This window comes from Macrobrachium rosenbergii, chromosome 15, assembly GCF_040412425.1.
Source record: "Macrobrachium rosenbergii isolate ZJJX-2024 chromosome 15, ASM4041242v1, whole genome shotgun sequence".
In the NCBI taxonomy this organism is placed as follows: domain Eukaryota; kingdom Metazoa; phylum Arthropoda; class Malacostraca; order Decapoda; family Palaemonidae; genus Macrobrachium; species Macrobrachium rosenbergii.
In genome coordinates this window covers 52,332,726-52,354,661 of record NC_089755.1, presented here as the reverse complement: position 1 = coordinate 52,354,661, position 21,936 = coordinate 52,332,726, and the positions used below count along the sequence as shown (strand labels likewise).

The window sequence follows — 21,936 nt, the reverse complement described above, 5'->3', positions numbered from 1 at the left end:
ACTGTACCTCCGTTCATATTCTCTTTCTTCCGTCTTACTTTCCTCAACCCTCTCCTAACAATTGATTCGCAGTGCAACTGCGAGGTTTTCCTCCTGTTACACCTTTCAAACATTCCCACTATCAATTTCCGTTTCAGCCCTGAATGACCTCATAGGTCCCAGTGCCTGGCCTTTGGCCTAAATTCTATATTCTATCGTGCTAGAACCTCCACTTCGATATCTACCGTTTCAAATGTACATTATTTTTTCTTGTGAAACAGAATTACAGCGAATTTGTATTGTCCAGAATTGCTCGATAAATGTACTATGTGAGTTGAGGATGGGGATTGAGATTCCACGTGCATTATAACTGTGCGGCACACTGTAGATGGTACTAGTGATTCTGTTGGGCCTATTTTAGACTACACTTTCATTCGCTTCCATCTGTCTTTTCATATTTGACTCTTCGACTTCGCTTTTCATCGTCATTTAAAGCCAAATCCTTCAGTGTACGCGCTCACTGGTGTTGCTTAATAATAATAATAATAATAATAATAATAATAATGATAATAATAATAATAATTCTTCTTCTTCGTTTTAACGTGCTTTTTCCCATTTTTATATGGGGTAAGCACGATGCCTTCTTTTCGAAGACTTTGATAATAATAATAATAATAATAATAGTAATAATAGTATGGAAGGAGTCCCCCTTTTAGGGCAGTGTTATTAAAAACAATTGCTGTTTCAAAGGCATTATACTCTTCTCGTCTGCAGGAAGGTGATGTAATGAACTTCCAAAGGACGAGGAGAATATATATAATCAGAAGAACAAAGAGGAACCTCTGTACCTTAATACCATTGAAACAGCAGTTGTATTTAGTAATATAACAACAACAACAACAATAATAATAATAATAATAATAATAATAATAATAATAATAATAATAATAATATTTACAAAACCCAAATCTTCACCATAAGGAATTCAGTGAAAACTACTGAACGATAACAACATCCCGAGCAGAAGAAGAAGAAGAAAAAAAACAATAATTACAATAATAACGAAGTACTACAAGATACAGAAAAATACATCCGCGACAATTCCTCCCTACTCAAGCAATGAGGCGAACTAAATATTTGGGCAAATAACGAAAGCGCACAGTAATTACACCACGGGGCCAGCTAATTCCTCCTTAAATATCGTAAAAGGATTTTAAAAAAGGGTTTAAAGGGGCCTGTCCACAGGACGTATCTTTATAATGCTCTAATGGGGAGAGAGAGAGAGAGAGAGGAGCAAGCCATTACGCGGGAAGTAGAAGCATGGCGTTTACATAATACAGGCCATTATCGCCCCTCTGGCAGCGGTGCACAGAGGGTGGTTTGCTGTGGCCGGTTGTGATTGGAAAGGGAATGGCATTTTGCAAAGTCCCCGCGATTTTCTTACTGCGAGCATAAATATTTTTCAGGCATGTTTTCCGTTTCTACAACTTTTAAGTGATATTGATCTCTTCATTATGGCATTTTCCAGCTTCTCTCTACTCATTTTATACTTTGAAAAGTTCTTCGTTGGAGGGGTGGGTAGAGCTCTGGGCTAGCACGCTGCTGGGCCCAGCGTTCGACTCCCCGACTGGCCAGTGAAGAATTAGAGGAATTGATTTCTGGTGATAGAAATTCATTTCTCGTCATCATGTGGTTCGGATTCCACAATAAGCTGTAGGTCCCGTTGCTAGGTAACCAGTTAGTTCTTAGCCACGTGAAATAAATCTAATCCTTCGGGCCAGCCCGAGGAGAGCTGTTAATCAGCTTAGTGGTCTGGTTTAACTAAGATATACTCAACTTTTTATACTTTCAAAATGTAAAAAAGTACATTTTTGTGATGTTTAAGGTAAAATAATTTATTATGAATATAATTGGAACATAAAATTTAGGCCAAAGGCTAAGCTCTGGGACCTATGAGGTCATTCAGCGCTGAAAGGGTAATCGAGTTGAGTTGTACCATGAAACAATTGTTAGGAGATGGTAAGAGTAAGATGGAAGAAAGGTAAAAAGAACGGAGGTACAGTAAAAGGAATGAAAGGGGTCGCGGCTAGGGGTCGAAGGGACACCGTAAAGAACTATAAGTAATGCCTACAGTGCACCGCATGAGGTGCACTGACGGCACTACCTCCTACAGGGACTATTACTTATGGCACCTATGCCTTATGAAATAATTTTTGATACTTGTATAGCAAAAGTTGAAAGTATAGCTTAGTTTAACCAGACCACTGAGCTGATTAATAGCTCTCCTAGGGCTGGCCCGAAGGATTAGACTTATTTTACGTGGCTAAGAACCAATTGGTTACCTAGCAACGGGACCTACAGCTTATTGTGGAATCGAACCACATTATAGCGAGAAATGAATTTCTATCACCAGAAATAAATTCCTCTAATTCTTCATTATCCTGTCGGAGACTCGAACTCGGGCCTAGCGAGTGCTAGCAAAGCCTCAGCACCCATATTCTGATGAGGTGCTGATATGGCATATTCTGATCAGCACCAGAGGTCCTTCATTCCCTACACTGCAAAGCTGTGGAAGAATCTTTCTGGCAATGTTGCTGAATGTTGATGCTTAGGTTCAAGAGTGGCTGTATTGCCACCTATTCTTTGTTGATTTCCCCCAGCTGATTATTGTCTTCTGTATGTATGGCGTTTTCCTATGATTTTTCACTTTGCAATTGGGCCTTCGATGTTTTGGATTCTTGGAAAGCAAGTTATAATGGCCTCTCTAACTTCTCTCTGATGAGTTAGTGGTCAAGTTCGATAAATGGAGTTAGGCTATGTTGTGTGTATTGTGGCTGGCATCTTTTGTTGGTCTGGTCTGTTCGACAGACTGACTATCAAAGAAGGTATCGTTTCAGGTTGGAACGAGGGATGTAGGATAGTGTTCTCAGTTGATTCTTAACTCTTACAGATGAATATAAAAAGAATAACAGAAATGCCAATTAAAATCAAAATGAAAAGTATGTAAGCATGTAAAGTGCAGTGTTTAGAAATATCACTAAATATTTTTAATGAAAAGGACCCCGTAGGGAGGTACTGTCATCAGTGCACCTCACGGGGTACACTGTAGGCATTGCTAAAAGTCCTTTGCAGCGTGCCTTCGGCCCCTAGCTGCAACCCCTTTCATTCCTTTCACTGTACCCCCATCACATTATCTTTCTTCCTTCTTGCTATACGCCCTCTCTAACAATTGCATCATACTGCAGCTGCGAGGTTTTCCTCCTGTTACACCTTTTAAACCTACCTACTCACAGTTTCCTTTCCAGCAGCTGAATAACCTCATAGGTCTCAATGCTTGGCCTTTGGCCTAAACTCTATATTCCATTAATGAAAAGGATAAAAATGCCTGAATATTAGGAATCCCGTCATCGCTGTTTTTAAGTCTCAGAAGGAGCATTTGGAAGGCAAAAGGACTGTCGAATGAATGAGGAATAGGAACCGTCACAGTTGTAGGTATTCCTGAGTATCAGAATTGTACACCCCTCCCCCTCTCCTTTCCCACTACAAAGAGGGCAAGGGTTATTGAAACCTGCTTGGCAACATTCATTTCCCTTGAGCCATAAGTAACGATAAACATTTTGCAAACCACGTTTAAGGGCTTGAAAATTATCATGCGTACTGTAAGCCATCTGGATTAGTAGTGATATCCCTACAAGTAATGATGATTTATATGGGGAATATGTGACCTTTAGGATAATGAAGCTGAGAAATTTCACTTATTAGAATATTAGCAGAGGTAAGAATGTGAGCTTCATAGAATGTCTGGAAATTAGCGCAGAAGACGTGAAACGGTTTTTATTGCTAAGGATGAGAATGGTATCGCATCAAAGTAGTTTGGTTACATGAATTATTACTAGTATAAGTGGAGAAACAAATCTAAAGTTATGTATATGTACATATGTACATACATTTAGAAATAAATCTGTACAGAGCTTGCTGTACAGATTTATTTTTAAATATATGTACATATACATAACTGTGGATTTGTTTCTCCATTTCAAGACTCATGCAACTGTGAGTATTTTTTTAACTAGTACAAGTGCTACGCAAGTAGTGAACATCCTCTGAATATTGACTAAAGTTCATAATCTTTTGCAGCTGTTCAGAGTAATTTGCGAAGAATCAGGCATTAAAGAGGACTTACAAGTGTTCAAAATTATCGTCGCCTATATAGTCTTACACAACACTGATGTAAAAATTTTTAAAGAAAATTTTCTCCTAGCAAAGTATTACGTCACAGCTCAGCATGATAAAACGGCTTTGTGTTTTGACAGCGAAATAGAACCATCTCTTAACAACGCCTCAGATTTGTTTGGAACCTCACGAACTTTTGAGTGCTAAATCTGCTGGTGTAAATCAAAGTTCATTTGGGTGTCCTTAGTTCTTTACTTCATCCAAATGAGTAAAGCTGTGTTTTGCCCTTCTCTGTGCTCAAATATTCGGGATGCTTTATCTTGTGCATCCATTCTTGACTGGACTGATTCAAAGGTGTTCTGTCCGATCAGTGACCCTCAACTTTTCAAGGTCATACAGTTATGCTTTCCATCGGCCTCTTGAACCCCGTAGAGTGGTAGTGCCGCCAGTGCACCTCATACGGTGCACTGTAGGTATTACTTAAGGTTCTTGCAGCTTCCCTTCGGCCCCTAGCTGCAACCCCTTTCATTCCCTTTACTGTACCTCCTTTCATATTTTCTTTCTTCCATCTTACTTTCCACCGTCTTCTAGCAATTGATTCATAGTGCAACTGCGAGGTTTTCCTCCTGTTACACATTTCAAACCATTTTACTGTCAATTTCTGCTTCAGGGCTGAATGACCTCATAGGTCCCAGTGCTTGGCCTTTGGCCTAAATTCTATATTCAGTTCATTTCATCAGTTCAGACTGTTAGAGAATCGCATTGATATTTTTAGGTGTGATGGTATAAGAATCTTGTTTATAAAAGGATTAATGATGTGGGCAGATGTCCAGACTAGTCTGTTCAGGGAATACAGGTGAACAGCGACTTTTCAAGACAAAAAAATAATCGATCTGTTTTGGAACAGCGACTTTTCAAGACAAAAAAAAAAAAATCGATCTTTTTGGTAGCTTTCTATTACCAGTTAAACCATTTTTTAATAGTTTTGCTTCAATCCCTATTCCATTTTTTGTCAGAATTCATTCAGCAGTAACTTGTTCTCATTTTTTCCTTATTCAATTTTTTTATCATAAAATTTGTCATCGACCGTCCTTGAATTCCCAACTGCTCTGGTTAGAAGATTTCGGTTCATTTGACGGCGTGCAAAGCCTGGTTGCCCCAGGGTACTCCGGCTCCCACTGGCTATCTTCATTAGTACTAAAGCTTTTTATAGCGGTTTATCTCGCATAAAGTTGCCTTATCTCCAGTACTGTTTTGGGGTTGCCCAGTTCCCCGCGTCCAGCCGCCGACCGAATTCCATGAAGTTCGTTTTGTGGAACAGCCAAAAATACATTTTACATACGGAGCACCATTAGTCACATCTCGGACGTTAGGCCTGTCATATCTTTATAGCCGCATAATGTAGTTTGACCAGTGCTTGTCGTATTCTCCATCATTGTGTTGTCGCATTCCGTCGTTGCTTGTCGTAACTATCTCCCTTAGTGGCTGCTGCAAGACTGCTGCTGTCATTTGTCCCGTGCCCGGCGGTGTTGGCGGAATCTTCAGCAACGCCTGCTGCTAGGAAAGGCTGGTTATCGTTTCTCGATTCCGTGCTTTGTCGTATCGCCAACACTGTTGGCGGCATCTCCAACAAAAGTTTGCAGCTTCTCACACACACACACACATACAGACACACACTTGTCCGTAACTTCTGGCGCTGGCTGTAGAATCATAAGAGCAATTTGTTATTTCTTCAGCGAGTCGGCGTTTTCATCAAGGTCTTCCCGTCGTATCTCCAGCATCACATCCATCTCCAACAATAATATTCTTTCTGCTCGCCTTCTAATCCCGCCTCGCCAACAGTGGCGACCCCGCCCCCTCCAACACCGTGGCCCCGCCCCCTGCGCGTGTCGCCAGGAGGCGGGGCGAAGGGAGCTGAATTGGCGCCAGTGTCTCCACAAATCTTTGCAAGGAAACATCGCCGCTCGGCCTCTGCCGCCCTCCCTCGGTCACGCCAACGAAGTGGGTCGGTCAATCGTAAACCTGATGCTAATAGCACCGAACAATCTCTGTCATTTTACACTGTCGGTCGAAACCGCTCGAGCTCTGCGGGGCGCCGTGGGGGTTGGTTACGCGTTTGTGAGTGATGTCGAAGTTGGCACAAATTCGGAAGGACCAGTGTGACACAGATGACGAGCGGGACTTGTTGAGTTAGCGGTTGCTAATTGCAACGCAGCCTGCTCTCGGACCTTTCCCGTGACACTTCTAACATGTTGGCACTCCGGTGCCGTCTTTTGATGATGGCTTTTATCTGTGGTTATCCTGTCGATATTAATGATCGTAACTGTTATCTTTACCACATTATTATTATTATTATTATTATTATTATTATTATTATTATTATTATTATTATTATTATTATTATAAGGTTGGAAGCTTCATTAGTTTAATGTTGCATGTCGCGACGTTCTACTTTGGAATGGCTATATCTCGGTTATTCTGTTAATTTTAATTTTGAAGTAATATTTTTTTTAATTTTCATTTTTCCGCCTTTCGTCGACGATTCTCAGTGAAGACTCTTAATAAATTTTGCCTGATTCATCATCACGTCATCATCATCACTATATCGTCATCATCCAATTGAGAACGGTGACAAGGCATTACTCTTATTATCAGATTTGTTAACTTTTTTTTATTTCATTATAGTTTTCATTGCTTGAGACCCCATTTACCTAACTAGCGTTATCATCGGAATAGGACTTAAAAGCCACGCTAATAAGTATAATCACCATTTTAATTGTCATTATCTAACTGTCATGAGAATTATCGTATCATTATGCTGTTTCCTTTGATGTATACGGAGGCTCCCTTGCCTCATTCATCCCATAGTTATTGAATTATTAACATAAGAAAACTTAAACCATCTCATTCTTTCACATCAGCTATGTGGGATATCTTCCCAGCAGAGATGAATACGGTTATGTGTTACAATCGTTTTCCCGTCGCGTTGTAGGGGGAATGGGTGGGGAAAAAGTTCTGTTTTTCTCCGTTAAACAGACGAGAAAGAAAGTTATACGTATAGAGTTATCTCTCTCTCTCTCTCTCTCTCTCTATATATATATATATATATATATATATATATATATATATATATATATATATATATATATATATATATATATACATATATGTGTATAATATATATATATATATACTATATATATATATATATATATATATATGTGTGTATGTGTAAATTTATATATATATCTATATATATGTATATATATATTTGGTAATGTCAAACATTATTAGCTCGTATGCCTGCAGTCTTGATAACGTTGCGTGCTGCTGCAAAACTGGTGTCGAGTTCATCAGCACCAATGATATAAGCATCCTTTGGTTGAACTTGGTGCAACATTTCCTGGGTCATTGGACACCACGCCATTCGCCCTCTTAAACTTGAATTGGGTTCAAGTGACTGAGATCAACCGGTATTTTGCGTGGGTTAATTTTCTTTACTCTCTCTCTCTCTCTCTCTCTCTCTCTCTCTCTCTCTCTCTCTCTCTCTCTCTCTCTCTCTCTCTCTCTCTCTGATGCAAGTTATCTATACTTGTGGTCCCTTGTTTGACATTTCTATATCATACGTCAAGTGTCATTTCCATGTATTATTTTTCATACTTTTCCATATATTATTTTTCATACTTTTCCATATATTATTTTTCATACTTGCATCGTCTTATGTTATATTACTATTATGCTTTTATTTTTAAAGCCTGGTATTATTTTTTGTTCAGTATCATATCTATTATGACTCATACTATTATCATCGTCATGAGTACATATTGTTTTCCATACTTTCTTCACATTAATTGGTATATTAGGCATACTTTTATCATCATCATCATGATCATCATCACAATATTAATACTGGATTCATCATCAAAATTGTAAAGTTGTCTTCAATACTTCATTTCCGCATTCATCATATATTTATCGTTTCCCTGATCTCCAAGAAATCTCATTATTGTTGGTGACGTCATCTCCACAATAGCTTACCTAATCAGTTGTGACGTCATTTCTGCAATAACTCACCTAATCAGTTACGACGTCATTTCTACAATAATTCACCTAATCTGTTGTGACGTCATTTCAACAATAACTCGCCTGATCAGATGCGACGTCATTTCGACGATACTCACCTAATCAGTTGCGACGTCATTTTGATGATAACTCACTTAATCAGTTGCGACGTCATTTCGACGATACTCACCTAATCAGTTGCGATGTCATTTTGGTGATAACTCACCTAATCAGTTGCGACGTCATTTTGATGATAACTCACCTAATCAGTTGCGACGTCATTTCAACAATAACTCGCCTAATCAGTTGTGACGTCATTTAAACAATAACTCACTAATCAGTTGCGACGTCGTTTTGACGATACTTCACCTAATCAGTTATGACGTAATTTTGATGATAACTCACCTAATCAGTTGCGACGTCATTTCAACAATAACTCGACTAATCTGTTGTGACGTCATTTCAATAATAACTCACCTAATCAGTTGCGACGTCATTTCGACGATACCTCACCTAATCAGTTATGACGTCATTTCGACGATGTCACCTAGTCAGTTATGACGTCATGTCGACCATAACTCACCTAATTAGTTATGACGTCATTTTGACCATATCTCACCTAATCAGTTTTGACGTCATTTCTACGATAACACCTAATCAGTTGTGACGTCATTTCAACAATAATTCACCTAATCAGTTATGACGTCATTTCTACGACAACACCTAATTAGTTGTGACGTCATTTCGACCATAACTCACCTAATCAGTTGTGACGTCATTTAAACAACTCACCTAATCAGTTATGACGTCATTTTGACGATAAATCACCTAATCAGTTATGACGTCATTTCGACGATAATTCACCTAATCAGTTTCGACGTCATTTTGACGTTAACTCGCCTAATCAGTTATGACGTCATTTCTACGATAACTCACCTAATCAGTTGTGGCGTCATTTCAACAATAATCGCTTAATCAGTTGTGACGTCACTTCCGTGAAATCCCACCCTATTTTTTTTTTTTTTTTTTTTTTTTAGAATATCTTGCTTTCAAGCTTTGCACCAAGCGCCCAACATCGTTTATGAAATTGATGTCACACATTTTTTTGAGGTCACTCTTAGGCGACGTCACCTTAAAGAACATGCGTGACTTCAGCTTTTCATGAGTATAGAAATTTGGTGGTAACTGGTACAGACATTTGGAATGCGGGAAACTTAATTGCTTTCGAATCATTAACACGTTTTAGCCTTGAATCTAACAGAGTGTCTCCTCGGCGGCTTTGCTTCAACATTTACCGGTAAGTGTTTCAGAGCGAGTGCTAAATATGACTGGGTCTATTTTACCGTCTAAATGGTAATGTGCGTTTGAACAGTAGGCTACTCAGACACATATATGTATGTATATATATATATATATATATATATATATATATATATATATATATATATATATATATATATATATATATATATATATATATATGTGTGTGTGTGTGTGTGTATTTTTATATATATATATATATATATATATATATATATATATATATATATATTATGTATAGTTATATTTGCAATCACGTATACATATTTTCCGAAAATCATAACGGGTATCGTATTTCTCGACATAGAAATTCGCCGGTGTGAATTGCCCCACGAACAGGGTCGAAGAAAAAAAAAAGTGCATCGTACAACCCTGGAATAAACAACTTCAAGAGGAAAAAAAAATGCTCTAATTGAGTTTACTCGACACCAAAGGAACGGAAAGATAAACAAACACGTGAGACCGGATGAAGACTGGAACAAGAAAGGCAACGGTAAAACTGTCAAACAAAAAAAGCGGGCTCTGTAAACCAAGAAGTCTGCAAGATAAACAGGGCGGAGACAAACCCTCAGGTATCCCCAGGTAAACACTCGTTGAAGTCGCCCCAAGATTTAGAGCCACCGTCGGCGTGGGGGTGGCGATCTTAGACTAAAAGCCCCTGCCCCGTCTTTTCTCAGCCGTAAATCACTCGCGGATCAAGTGACGGTCTGAAATTCTGGTCTGTTCTGATGTAGAATATCCAGATCCATTGAATTCGTGTAGTTACGGCAATATAAAGCGGGGTTTGTGTCCTCAAATGTAATTTATGAAAAACGGGAAGAAATGGCATTTTCCCGCCAAGACGGAAAAGCGCGGGACTTTTCTTCTTCTCTTGCTCCTCAGGCGCGGCTCGGCTCATCCAGCAACCTCCCTCCGCGCTGCTGCTACTTAGCCCCTGCTACTTCTCGTAGCGAACGAGATACACCGACGGAGCGTATAAGAATTCCGCCTTTATTTCCCCCCCTCCGCCGGCCGGCTTCCTTTCGTTATCTATTTATGTTTTTCCTTCCATTCTCCCCAGAAGTAAATAGAGAGATATTTATGTTTTTTTTTTTCCTGTTTCCGAACGGGTCATTAGGGAGGGAATTTATAGGATGGCGTAGCTACTAAAGATGTGATGTACTGGAGTTTTTATTTTTATTTTTTTGTTTTTTGTTTATTTGGTCATTGTGACAAATTAGGTTTTTATAGAAATTGAATGCTTTTTTTTTTTTTGCTGACGCTAGGGAATATTTATAGGGGTCGTGGTGTTTTTGCCTGGGAATGTTTATTACCGTTAAAGGTTCTTTGATATGTAGTTATAAATAGGCCCATGATATTGTCCAGTTCAGTGATATATTATATTGAATAAATGTACGTGTAGATAAAATTACGGAATTATATTTGCACAAAAACAAAATACGTATATATATATATATATATATATATATATATATATATATATATATATATATATATATATATATATATATATATCGTATTTTTTTGTACATATATATAAGTTACGCAATTTTATCTACATGCACATTTATTCGATATACTGTATCATGTGAACTGTACAATATTATATTTATATTACTACATATCAAGGAACCTTTAACGATTATATATATATATATATATATATATATATATATATATATATATATAAATATATATATATATATATATATATATATATATATATATATATATATATATATATATACATTTGTATGTATGTATGTACACACAAGCATCGTCAAGACATTCCACTAATGTAAGTCCGCACTACATTAAAACTTGTCACAAACACATATCTGTAACTTATCGCACACACATCACAAACAGGCCGAATACAAGTCATCGACTTATTGGTAGTCCTTACCAGTGCTTCATACGATTGTCCAACATACTAAAGTTAATTCCTTACGTATATATTATATATATGCAATATGTTGCCAACTCGTGTTTGTGAAGTGTGGACGCACCCGAACTGTTTCCAGAATTATTCACGTTCAGGACTCGTACCGATGGTGACCCGCTTAGCCGATAGCAAGCGCCGAATATATTTAGATATTTCCCTTTGATTATTTTCTTTCCGGTCATCAAGCAAGTTATGTGAACGCTAATTCGTACATCGTTGCCTTTGATGCGATTCCGCGGATACCTGTCACTCATGAGTTCCTGAAAACGGCGATGACACAGTGGCCCCATTCGGCTGGGAGTGATCAATGGGGTGGCCGACGCTAATGCGCCCGCCCCCGAAACCTTTCCCCACCCCCACCTCACTGGCTTGTTGGTTTTCTCCTGTACAAAGATGTGATATAGGTTTTGGAAATGCTTGAGGAAAAGTAGCTTTTTGGTGGTGATGACGGTGAGGGGTATATATTATATATATATATATATATATATATATATATATATATATATATATATATATATATATATATATATACTGTATATATATGTATATATATATATATATATATATATATATATATATATATATATATATATATATATATATATATATATATATATATATATATATGCATATTTATATTAGTATATATACATACACACAAACATATATATATATATATATATATATATATATATATATATATATATATATATATATATATATGTATATTCATATGTATGTATGTATGTATAATGTACAATACGTATTCACTTAATTTTTCATTGATTCCATTTACCTTTTTGGATATATTTTCTTCGGAAGAATTGCATAGCATAACTTGAGACTTGTCCTGTTCCGAAAAATAATCTGCAGTTAGTATATTTTGACATATAATTATGGTTGATGAGAGTGCCTCTTGATATGTGAATTTTTACTAATAATAACATTACCTGTCATGCTTAAATATTAGTGCTAGTAATGGAGAAACTTTAATATAAGTATTTATATTTATAGTAGTGATAATCATTATGGTTAATGTATTTCTCCCGTATCAAAACCAGTATGAATGATGTTAAGGTTATATCCACTAGCGGATCCAGGAAAATTTCATGGGGAGGTGGGCGCGACCAATTTTCATATTATACATATATATATATATATATATATATATATATATATATATATATATATATATATATATATATTTCTCTAATAGATTTTTTATTTTTTTCATTTCTATATTTCTCATGTTATTATCGAAGCCTTCAATATTATTTAGTCATTATTTTTCATTGGGGGGACACGTGCCCAGGTCCCCCCCCACACCGGATCCGCTAGTGGATATATCTTTTGAAATTTGCATAGCCTTTTCAAACCTTAACGCGATGAACTGACTCGTTTTGCTGCATTTTTTAGCATCATGCCTCTAAACTGCGCTCCAAGTAATAAGTTTAAGTATATCTTAGTAATAAGTAGCTGTTTATGTTGGTGCAGAACTGAAATAGTCGAGGATATTTGCCGTGACGTCACATAATAGCTAATGTAGAGGACTTCAGTTTTGCCTCTAATTAAATCAATAAAAAGAAACAAAGAATATTGATTTCAAGGTGTAAACGTTGGGGGTGAAACGGTAAGAAAAAAAAAAATATGCCAGAAATGTTCTAGTTTGATCTCGTTTTCGTTGCCCAAACGGTCATCAATTATATTTCTAGGTTTAGGTGAAGTCTATAACGGTGCTGTCCCATGAATTGGCCCAATTCTTGCCAGAAATTGGCCCAAGAGGACTCCGATTTTTTTTAATTGGTTCTCGAACTGATAAAAAAACTCATAAATCGAAATGACAAAAAATACTCATAAATCGAAATGACAACTGAGCGTAGAAAGTAGCTTGTAGCGTGTTTTTCATTTATGACATTAGTGATTATAGTTCTGTCGACAACGACAGCAAGAATGACAACTGTTATAATTATGGGTATCCAAAAATATCATTGTAGAATTTCCCCTCAAACTGGCGCAAGCAGTTCTCTAATGTAAAAAAAAAAAAATTGATCTAGCTTCTAAAATGGCTGACGAAAAATGGCTATAACAAAAAGAGGCTTTTCGCAAAATGAATAGGATATTAGCGCTGCCTTCATTAATAACCGCTGATAATTATTTTTCCGTCAGTTTTGAAAATCATCCGTGAACACTTCTATCTTTTGCAGCAGATGCTTCAAAGAGGCGTAGGCCACAATCCATCCTAACTGTGCTGTATGGATTTGGTATGGAACTCGTACTTTTCCATCTCTCTCTCTCTCTCTCTCTCTCTCTCTCTCTCTCGCGGCTTTTTGACTTCGGAAATCCCCCCATCCCTCACTGTTCGCTGATTTCTGTAATCTTTCCTTTGGCGCAATGGCCGGTCTCCACTTATCTGCGAAAGACCCTCCGTGTCTCTAGTTTCTTTCGAAGCTGGTTTGAATTTCAAATTTCTGCTCGTCCGCCTGCGAGCACTTTTTTCTGACGGCGTAGTATTCTTTTCATTCAGTCAGTGTCTGCAGGGGGAGGTAGAGTGATTTTTAGGGATCATTTTCACTTATAAATTTTGACTCTTCTTTTTTTTGGTATTCTCTACGTTAATATATTTTTTTTAAGTGACCGTGGTAGCAGCGATAGAAAAAGAAAGATTTAATCTCTGGCACAATATATATATATATATATATATATATATATATGTGCATGTATATATATACATACATATATATATGTATATATATTATTTTTTTGCTTATTTTTAAACCCGTGCAACTAATGAGTACACGTTATACGTCATGTTTAAATTTGGCATAAAAGTTCCTCATTCACCTCAAAATTTGTAAAGTATGTAAAGTATTGTATCTATAGGATGAACATGCTAAAAATCACAGTGAACGTGCTTCCATGTAGTTATTTGTGACTGTGGGCTGATGCAGAATATTTTTCGTATGATTTTTCCTTTTACCGAAAAATGCTACTTTCTTTCCGTCTGACCCGCCTTTATAAACGCATAAAAATTGGTTAGTACGTCTCAAGAGGCTCAAAAAGTATTGTGGAGTTATAAGTCAAATAACCACTAATATGTATGTGATGAAGTTCACATACGTATTAGTGATGCATTTGTCTGACGTGACACATTGTTGAACTGATAGCTGCCTCAAAGCGGTGTACCCCTATTTCGCGAGGGGTACATCAGTAAGAGTATTTTAATTAGGGTTTTCATGCCCCACAATAACACGTTTTAGTGTGACTCGATAACACGTTTTAGTGTAACTCACTGACACGTTTTAGCGTGACTTTCAATAACACGTTTTAGTGTGACTCGATAACACGTTTTAGTGTGACTCTCACTAACACGTTTTAGTGTGACTCTCAATTAACACGTTTTAGTGTGACTCTCAATAACACGTTGTAGTGTGTCTCAATAACACGTTTTAGTGTGACTCAGTAACAGGTTTTAGTGCGAGTCACAATAACACATTTTAGTGTGACTCTCAACACTCTTTAGTGTGACTCACAATAACACGTTTTAGTGTGACTGACAATAACACGTTTTAGTGTGACTCTCAATAACACGTTTTGTTGTGACTCTTCATTACATGTTTTAGTGTGACTGACAATAACACGTTTTAGTGTGACTCTCAATAACGCGTTTTATTGTGACTCTTCATTACATGTTTTAGTGTGACCCTCAATAACATGTTTTAGTGTGACTCACAATAACACGTTTTAGTGTGACTCTCAATAACACGTTTTGGTGTGACTCAGTAACACGTATTAGTGTGACTGTCAATGACACGTTTTGGTGTGACTCAGTAACACGTTTTATTGTGACTCTCAATGACACGTTTTGGTGTGACTCAGTAACACGTTTTAGTGTGACCCTCAATAACACATTTTAGTGTGACTCTCACTAACACGTTTGAGTGTGATTCTCAATAACACGTTTTAGTGTGACTCTCAATAAAACCCTCCCTGATTATCTCCTAAAGGTTACCTGTTTACCAAGGACAGGGATAATTATTTACACCAAATCATCATTCGGTGTCTATAGAATCAGTGTTGTTATTTGCGAGAGAATAGCATATAAGCTTTCTTCTGGACATTTATCATAGTGTAGGTGTACAAGAAATAGATGAACAAAAGGATAGAACTAAAGTAAAATGTACAAGAAAAAGTTATTGAATAAACAAATGAAAAAATGAAGAAGTTTCTGAATGAAAGAAGTGGGGGAAAAAAAATTATTGGTCATAGCGAAATGACGATATTTGCCAAAATCGGCGGCAGTTCGAATGAGTTCCCAATTCTCTTGGAAGAAGTTTTAATTTCCAAAGAAATTTTAATCTCCGTGGAATGATTCCTTACTGTCTCTCTTTGCTGAAGTGTTCTGAATCAAAATTCTTTATAATGTTGAAAATAGTTTTGAATTTTGAAATGTCCATAATTGTGTATGGATAATGTTTCATATAATAATTTTGATATTCGAAGATTGCTCATGATATTTCCTGTATATATCATCATTCTGAGAATAAGCCTATTTTTAGTATAGTGGTATTTAGGAGTCTTCAAAGGAGAAATTAGGTCAGAGAGAGAGAGAGAGAGAGAGAGAGAGAGAGAGAGAGAGAGAGAGAGAGAGAGGCTGTGTTACAAACGTGGAGAGTTATTACGGGAGAGAGAAAATAAATCTGTGAAGATGAAAATTACTGCAAAAGATTAGATAGGTATCCACAGAAGGAGAGAGAGAGAGAGAGAGAGAGAGAGAGAGAGAGAGAGAGAGAGAGAGAGAGAGAGAGAGAGAGAATCGCAAAAGTAATAAAACAAGAAAATGCTCTCAGTGGGAACTTGTTGCAAATGGTTCTCAGGAATTGGAAAACTATCCCGAATCCATTTGGTTTTGGCGACAGACAGAATCGGATGAAATTATCCTTATATCGGAAAATTGTCCTGCGGGATGTCAAAGGAAAATCGAAAGATGCAGGAGTTTAAAGGATCCGGTCGGTTTGAAGAGCCAAAAAGCTTTCACAAACCCCAGGGTTTCACACGGCGTTTGAGGATGGCCAGTGAACGATGGGTAGTTGCAGATAATAATAATCTATGTATAATAATAAAATCCGAGTGGATCTTGTTTGTCCTCCCCCGGGTGACAGTAGGGGAGACATGACACAGCCACCCTCCCCTTCCAAATCGGTTTGTCCGCCCCGGGTGGGGGCGGGGTAGGGGAACGGGAGGATAGGTGAGATATCCACCTTCCTCCTGCAAACCTGTTTATCTGGCCCGGAGGGGGGCGGGGTAGGTAGGGATCGGGAGGGTAGGGGAGACAGCAGCGCCGGGTTCCAGCTTGCGTAGCACGCGCCAACAAGCTCCTAATAATAACAATTATATCCAAATTTAGCCAGATTTTCAAGAAAGTCAAGTGAAAATCATCCGTTGATGGAACACTTCACGTTAAGATACTTCCACAAAAAATTAACTATATTATTTTTTTTAGGGAAATTTAGTTGTGGGTCCTTTTGCATGTGTTGAAGTAGGTACCTGGTATTTGGTGCGCTACTGTTCTTTGGTAGCTTGCAGTCAGGGTGGAAAATGGCGTGGGTGCAACAACCTCAACCATAAATTTAACTGTGATATGATTTTTTTTTTTGAATCATAAGATTAACTGTGATATGCTGAGTTGTACTGGAGAACAAGTAATTTTAACTTTTTTTTTTTTTTTTATTAAAATTACGTACATACACAAACATACACTCACATATATATGTGTAACTGAATCACGAAAATATGGAACGTGATGAATATATAAATAAAGATAAAATCCACGAAGGAGTGCTGCGAGGCCTTTCGACTGTCTGTCGTCCTTTACTTAGAGTTTCCCTTTCCTTCGTGGATTTTATCTTTATTTGCACATATATATACAATTATATATTTACGTATATGCATATATGAATATCTATCTATCTATCTATCTATAATATATATACAGTATATACATATATAGTATATATATATATATACAGTATATATATTTAATTTAAAATGTGTTTATATTTATGTATGTATATATATATATATATATATATATATATATATATATATATATATATATATATATATATATATATACAATATATAATTGCTTACGTTTCCTTGCTGAGTAATGGACAATTCCCCCGTACCGTTGAAACAACCTTGCCATATTATCATAGGGACATCAGCATTGCCAACACAACTGACGACGTCATTCCTTGCTTAGAAGTATAGACGAAGGAAAACAGTGAATTGTTCATGCGTTCCTTCTTCCTCCCTCCCTTCCTCCCTCCCTCTCTCACTTCGGAAGCCGACAGTAGTTTAAAACTTCCTGTTCCTCCACGGTTATGGGCAACGGGTTAACCCACCGCAATGCACCAAAACACATCGGGGATCCTGCGATTTCTGTCTACTTGAGTCGTTAATTAGGGTAGATTTGACCCCGTCATTTTCACATTAAGACTTTTTTTTCAGTTATATTTATATTTTTTTTTTAGTGTGAATAATTTTGGATTCGTTCAATATTTTTAAGTGTGATTTTTTTTCTCGTTTTTTTTCGGGCAAAACTGTTATGGCAAATAATTAAAGAAAAAATGAAGATTATGTTCGTTTTTAATATTAAAGAAAAAATGAAGATTAGGTTAGTTTTTTTTCAAGATTTTTTAGGTGATTATGTTTATCATCATGACAAATCAACAAAGAAAAAATGAAGATTATGTTCGTTTTTTTCTAAGATTTTTCAGGTGTTTATGTTTATCATCATGACAAATCAGCAAAGAAACAATGAAGAATATATTCGGTTTTTAATTAGGTTTTGTAGGTACTCTTGTTTTTAATCTAAGAAAGGTTTTGTAGATGTTTATGTTTATCATTATGACAAATTAATAAGGAAACGTGAAGAATATATTCGTTTTTTGAAAGATTTTGTAAGTGTCCGTGTTTACTGTTATGACAAATAAACAATAAAACAATGAAGAATCTGTTTGGTTTTTAATAAGATTTTGTAGATGTGTCTGTTTACAATTATAACAAATGAACAAAGAAAGAATGAAGAATATGTTCCGTATTTAACAAGATTTTGTAGGTATGCGTGTTTTCTTTCAAGAGATCGCTGGGCCCAGAACCGTAAGAAAAGCTCCAAGCGTTAAAAATTTCAAACTAAATAGAACATTCATTTTACTGGGATCCCTCGAGAGTTTACGATTCCCTTATAGCCTTAGTGTCCAGTTGTGGACGGATGTCAGGAAATTTTTTTATGTTGGGTGTCACAGCAAAGTAACAGGAGAGAGTCGGCAGTAATTTGTGGACAAGGTATTCAGTATGGGTTAAAATGAGTTTTTCTTATTGTTTATGGACTTTCATTTATCATGTATTAGTACAGGCATGTGATATATATATATATATATATATATATACACATATATATATATATATATATATATATATATATATATATATATAGTTTTTATTTAATGCTAATCCACAAAACCCAAAACTTCCTGTTTCCTCATTTTTGTGTACACTTGCTTCAAAAATTTGAGAAGGCTGAGAAGTTAAAAGGATTTTTGTCGTCTCAATATATATATATATATATATATATATATATATATATATATATATATATATATATATATATATATATATATATATATATATATATATATATATATATATATATCCATTAAATTCAGTTTTGTGTGCACTTAGATATTTTTGGGACTTATTTACACCATCTTTCATAACTCGTTCGTCCCTTCATCAGTATATCTCTTTCTTGATCATTCTTTCCGTACTTCAAAACATATTAGTACATCTACAACTCTCCTTCTTTCTGTGCTAATTTTTTTTCCATGTGCAGTCAGACTAACGCGTTCCCCAATTATCCATCGTTTCATGTTTCCAAAGTTTTTCTTCAGATTTTTCTTCACATCTCGCTCCACCAAGTATTTCTATCCACCTGAACTTCAGAGAGACATTTCCTGTTCAACAGCGTTCTGCTTTTTAGTTTTCTGTGCAAGAAAACTATTGTGCCGGCTTTGTCTGTCCGTCCGCACTTTATTCTGTCCGCGCTTTTTCTGTCCACACTCAGATCTTGAAAACTACTGAAGCTAGAGGGCTGCAAATTGGTAAGTTGATCATCCACCCTCCAATCATCAAACATTCCAAATTGCAGCCCACTAGCCTCAGTAGTTTTTACTTTATTCAAGTTTAAAGTTAGCCGTAATCGTGCATCTGGCAACGCTGTAGGACAGGACACCACCGGGCCGTAGTTAAAGTTTCATGGGGCGCGGCTCATACAGCATTATACCGAGAGCACCGAAAGATAGAGCAATTTTCGGTGGCCTTGATTATACGCTGTACAGAAAACTCGATTGCGCTGAAGAACTTCGGCGCATTTTTTACTTTTTTTTTTTCCTTCGTCAGACATTTGACTCCCATTTTTCACTTCCAGAAGACAGACCTTGCTTCAGATTTTCCTTGATCCATTTGGACTTTTTCTCCTCCGTCGATATTTTTTCTCTTCCAGTGATTTTTCAGAGCTTCAACTTAATCTTAGACTCGCTTTGTGACATTTCTTCCTTTATCTAAAATGTTTATTTCCAAAAAACTTTAGCGAATCAGCCTCCGTCAGCCAAACTGACATATATCTCGCCTTTATGCCAGTCGCCAGCACTAACATCCATCACTCTGTCGTGGTAATGCCCATGCTCTCCAGTAACCTTAAACTGTCACCTAGCAGCTGTCAAACTGTCGACTGTTTTTGTAGGTTCTGCTTTCTCTCCTCAGACAAACCTTTCCCCAACAGCTCAGTATTGATTGCTTCCGTATGGGGTTAGTGCCGTCAGTGCACCTCATGCGGTGCACTGTAGGCATTACTTAAGGTTCTTTGCAGCGTGCCTTCGGCCCCTAACTGTAACCCCTTTCGTTCCTGTTACTGTACCTCCTTTCATATTCTCTTTCTTCCATCTTACTTTTCACCCTCTCCTAACAATTGATTCAGTGCAGTTGCGAGGTTTTCCTCCTGTTACACCTTTCAAACCTTTTGCTGTCAATTTCCGTTTCAGCGCTGAATGACCTCATGGGTCCCAGTGCTTGGCCTTTGGCCTAAATTCTGTATTCAGTTCAGCTCAGCCCAGTATTGCATGTAAACGCGTTTTTCACTTATTCTTAAATTTCCATTGACATTTCGTCTGTTACTTATACATATAAGTAAACACAACATTCTACTCGCAGACCTACTTTTGACCATAACCAGTCACTCGCGTCTCGTAAGTTCGGCGGTGAATGACCTCCCAGGTCCCATCGCGCCGGGCCATATACCCGAAATTTTAATTCATTCGTTTATTTATTCATTCGTTCGTCTCATAGATACGTTTCCGTATCCTTTAGATTTTTTTTTTTAATATTCAATGAGAAACATGATCTTATGTTGTAGAGATGTGGACCAATTGCATGAAAGCTACTTGAATATCTTTTGCTTACAACCTCATCTTGCCAAGGACCGACAAAGTGGTTCTGAGAATGCTTGATTGATCGATTATTTCTCTTAAAACTGGCGTCACAACATCTAGGTTATTGACACCGTGGTTCTGGAAAGCGTTTTGAGTGGTTAGGATCGTGTTGTAATCTGTTTACGGTTTTTTTTTTTTTTTTTGCATGCAAGTACGTTCCTGTAACTATAAAAAGTTACTCATTTGTGCTGTGAGTAATTGTTTACATGTTACGGTAAGATTGTGAAACCAGGGATTTCACGAAGTCCCTGAAATTTTCAGGGAATTCGTGGAATCACCAATTCACTTAGGGACATTTGATCCCCGAGGGGCTAGTACTAAACACGGCGAAACAGTGATTCATCCACACTGTTTCGCCGTGTTTAGTACTAGCCCCACGGGGATCAGATGTTTCGCCGTTTTAGTACTAGCCCCTCCTGGATCAAATGTCCCTAAGTGCATTTGATCCCCGAGGGGCTAGTACTAAACTCGGCGAAACAGTGATTCATCTACACTGTTTCGCCGTGTTTAGTACTAGCCCCACGGGGTTCAAATGTGTTTCGTCATGTTTAGTACTAGCCCCTCGGGGATCAAATATCCCTAGGTGCATTTGATCCCTGAGGAGCTAGTGCTAAACACGGCAAAACAGTGTAGATGAATCACTGTTTCGCAGTGTTTAGTACTAGCCCCTCTGGGATTCAATGTCCCTAAGCGCATTTGATCCCGGAGGGGTTGTATGGGCGGCGTCTGTCTGTGTGTGTATGAATATTACATCAAATATAAAATGTTGGCATACTTGTTTCAGAAACGAAATCTGCTCAGCTTATCCTCTTCATTGTTTTTTTTTTTTTTTAAAGCGGGAAACATTTATGGCCTGAATTTCGAAGCCAGTACTTGTCCTTGAAGCACCAAAGAGAGAGAGAGAGAATC

At 37.1% G+C, this 21,936-nt stretch overlaps 1 protein-coding gene across 5 annotated transcripts in view; it reads left to right on the top strand.

The window, feature by feature from the left end:
* LOC136846708 (lachesin-like) overlaps positions 1-21,936 on the top strand; it is a 245,719-nt gene that overhangs the window by 15,612 nt on the left and 208,171 nt on the right. Inside the window, exon 1 of one of the 5 annotated variants that reach the window (XM_067117812.1) lies at positions 6,072-6,153. The exons of 3 other annotated variants lie outside the window; for them this stretch is intronic. The gene's annotated coding sequence lies outside the window, so the exon portion shown is untranslated. Of the gene's footprint in view, positions 1-6,071; positions 6,158-21,936 lie in introns of those variants that run through there. One more of the 5 variants, XM_067117811.1, reaches the window with a different exon arrangement.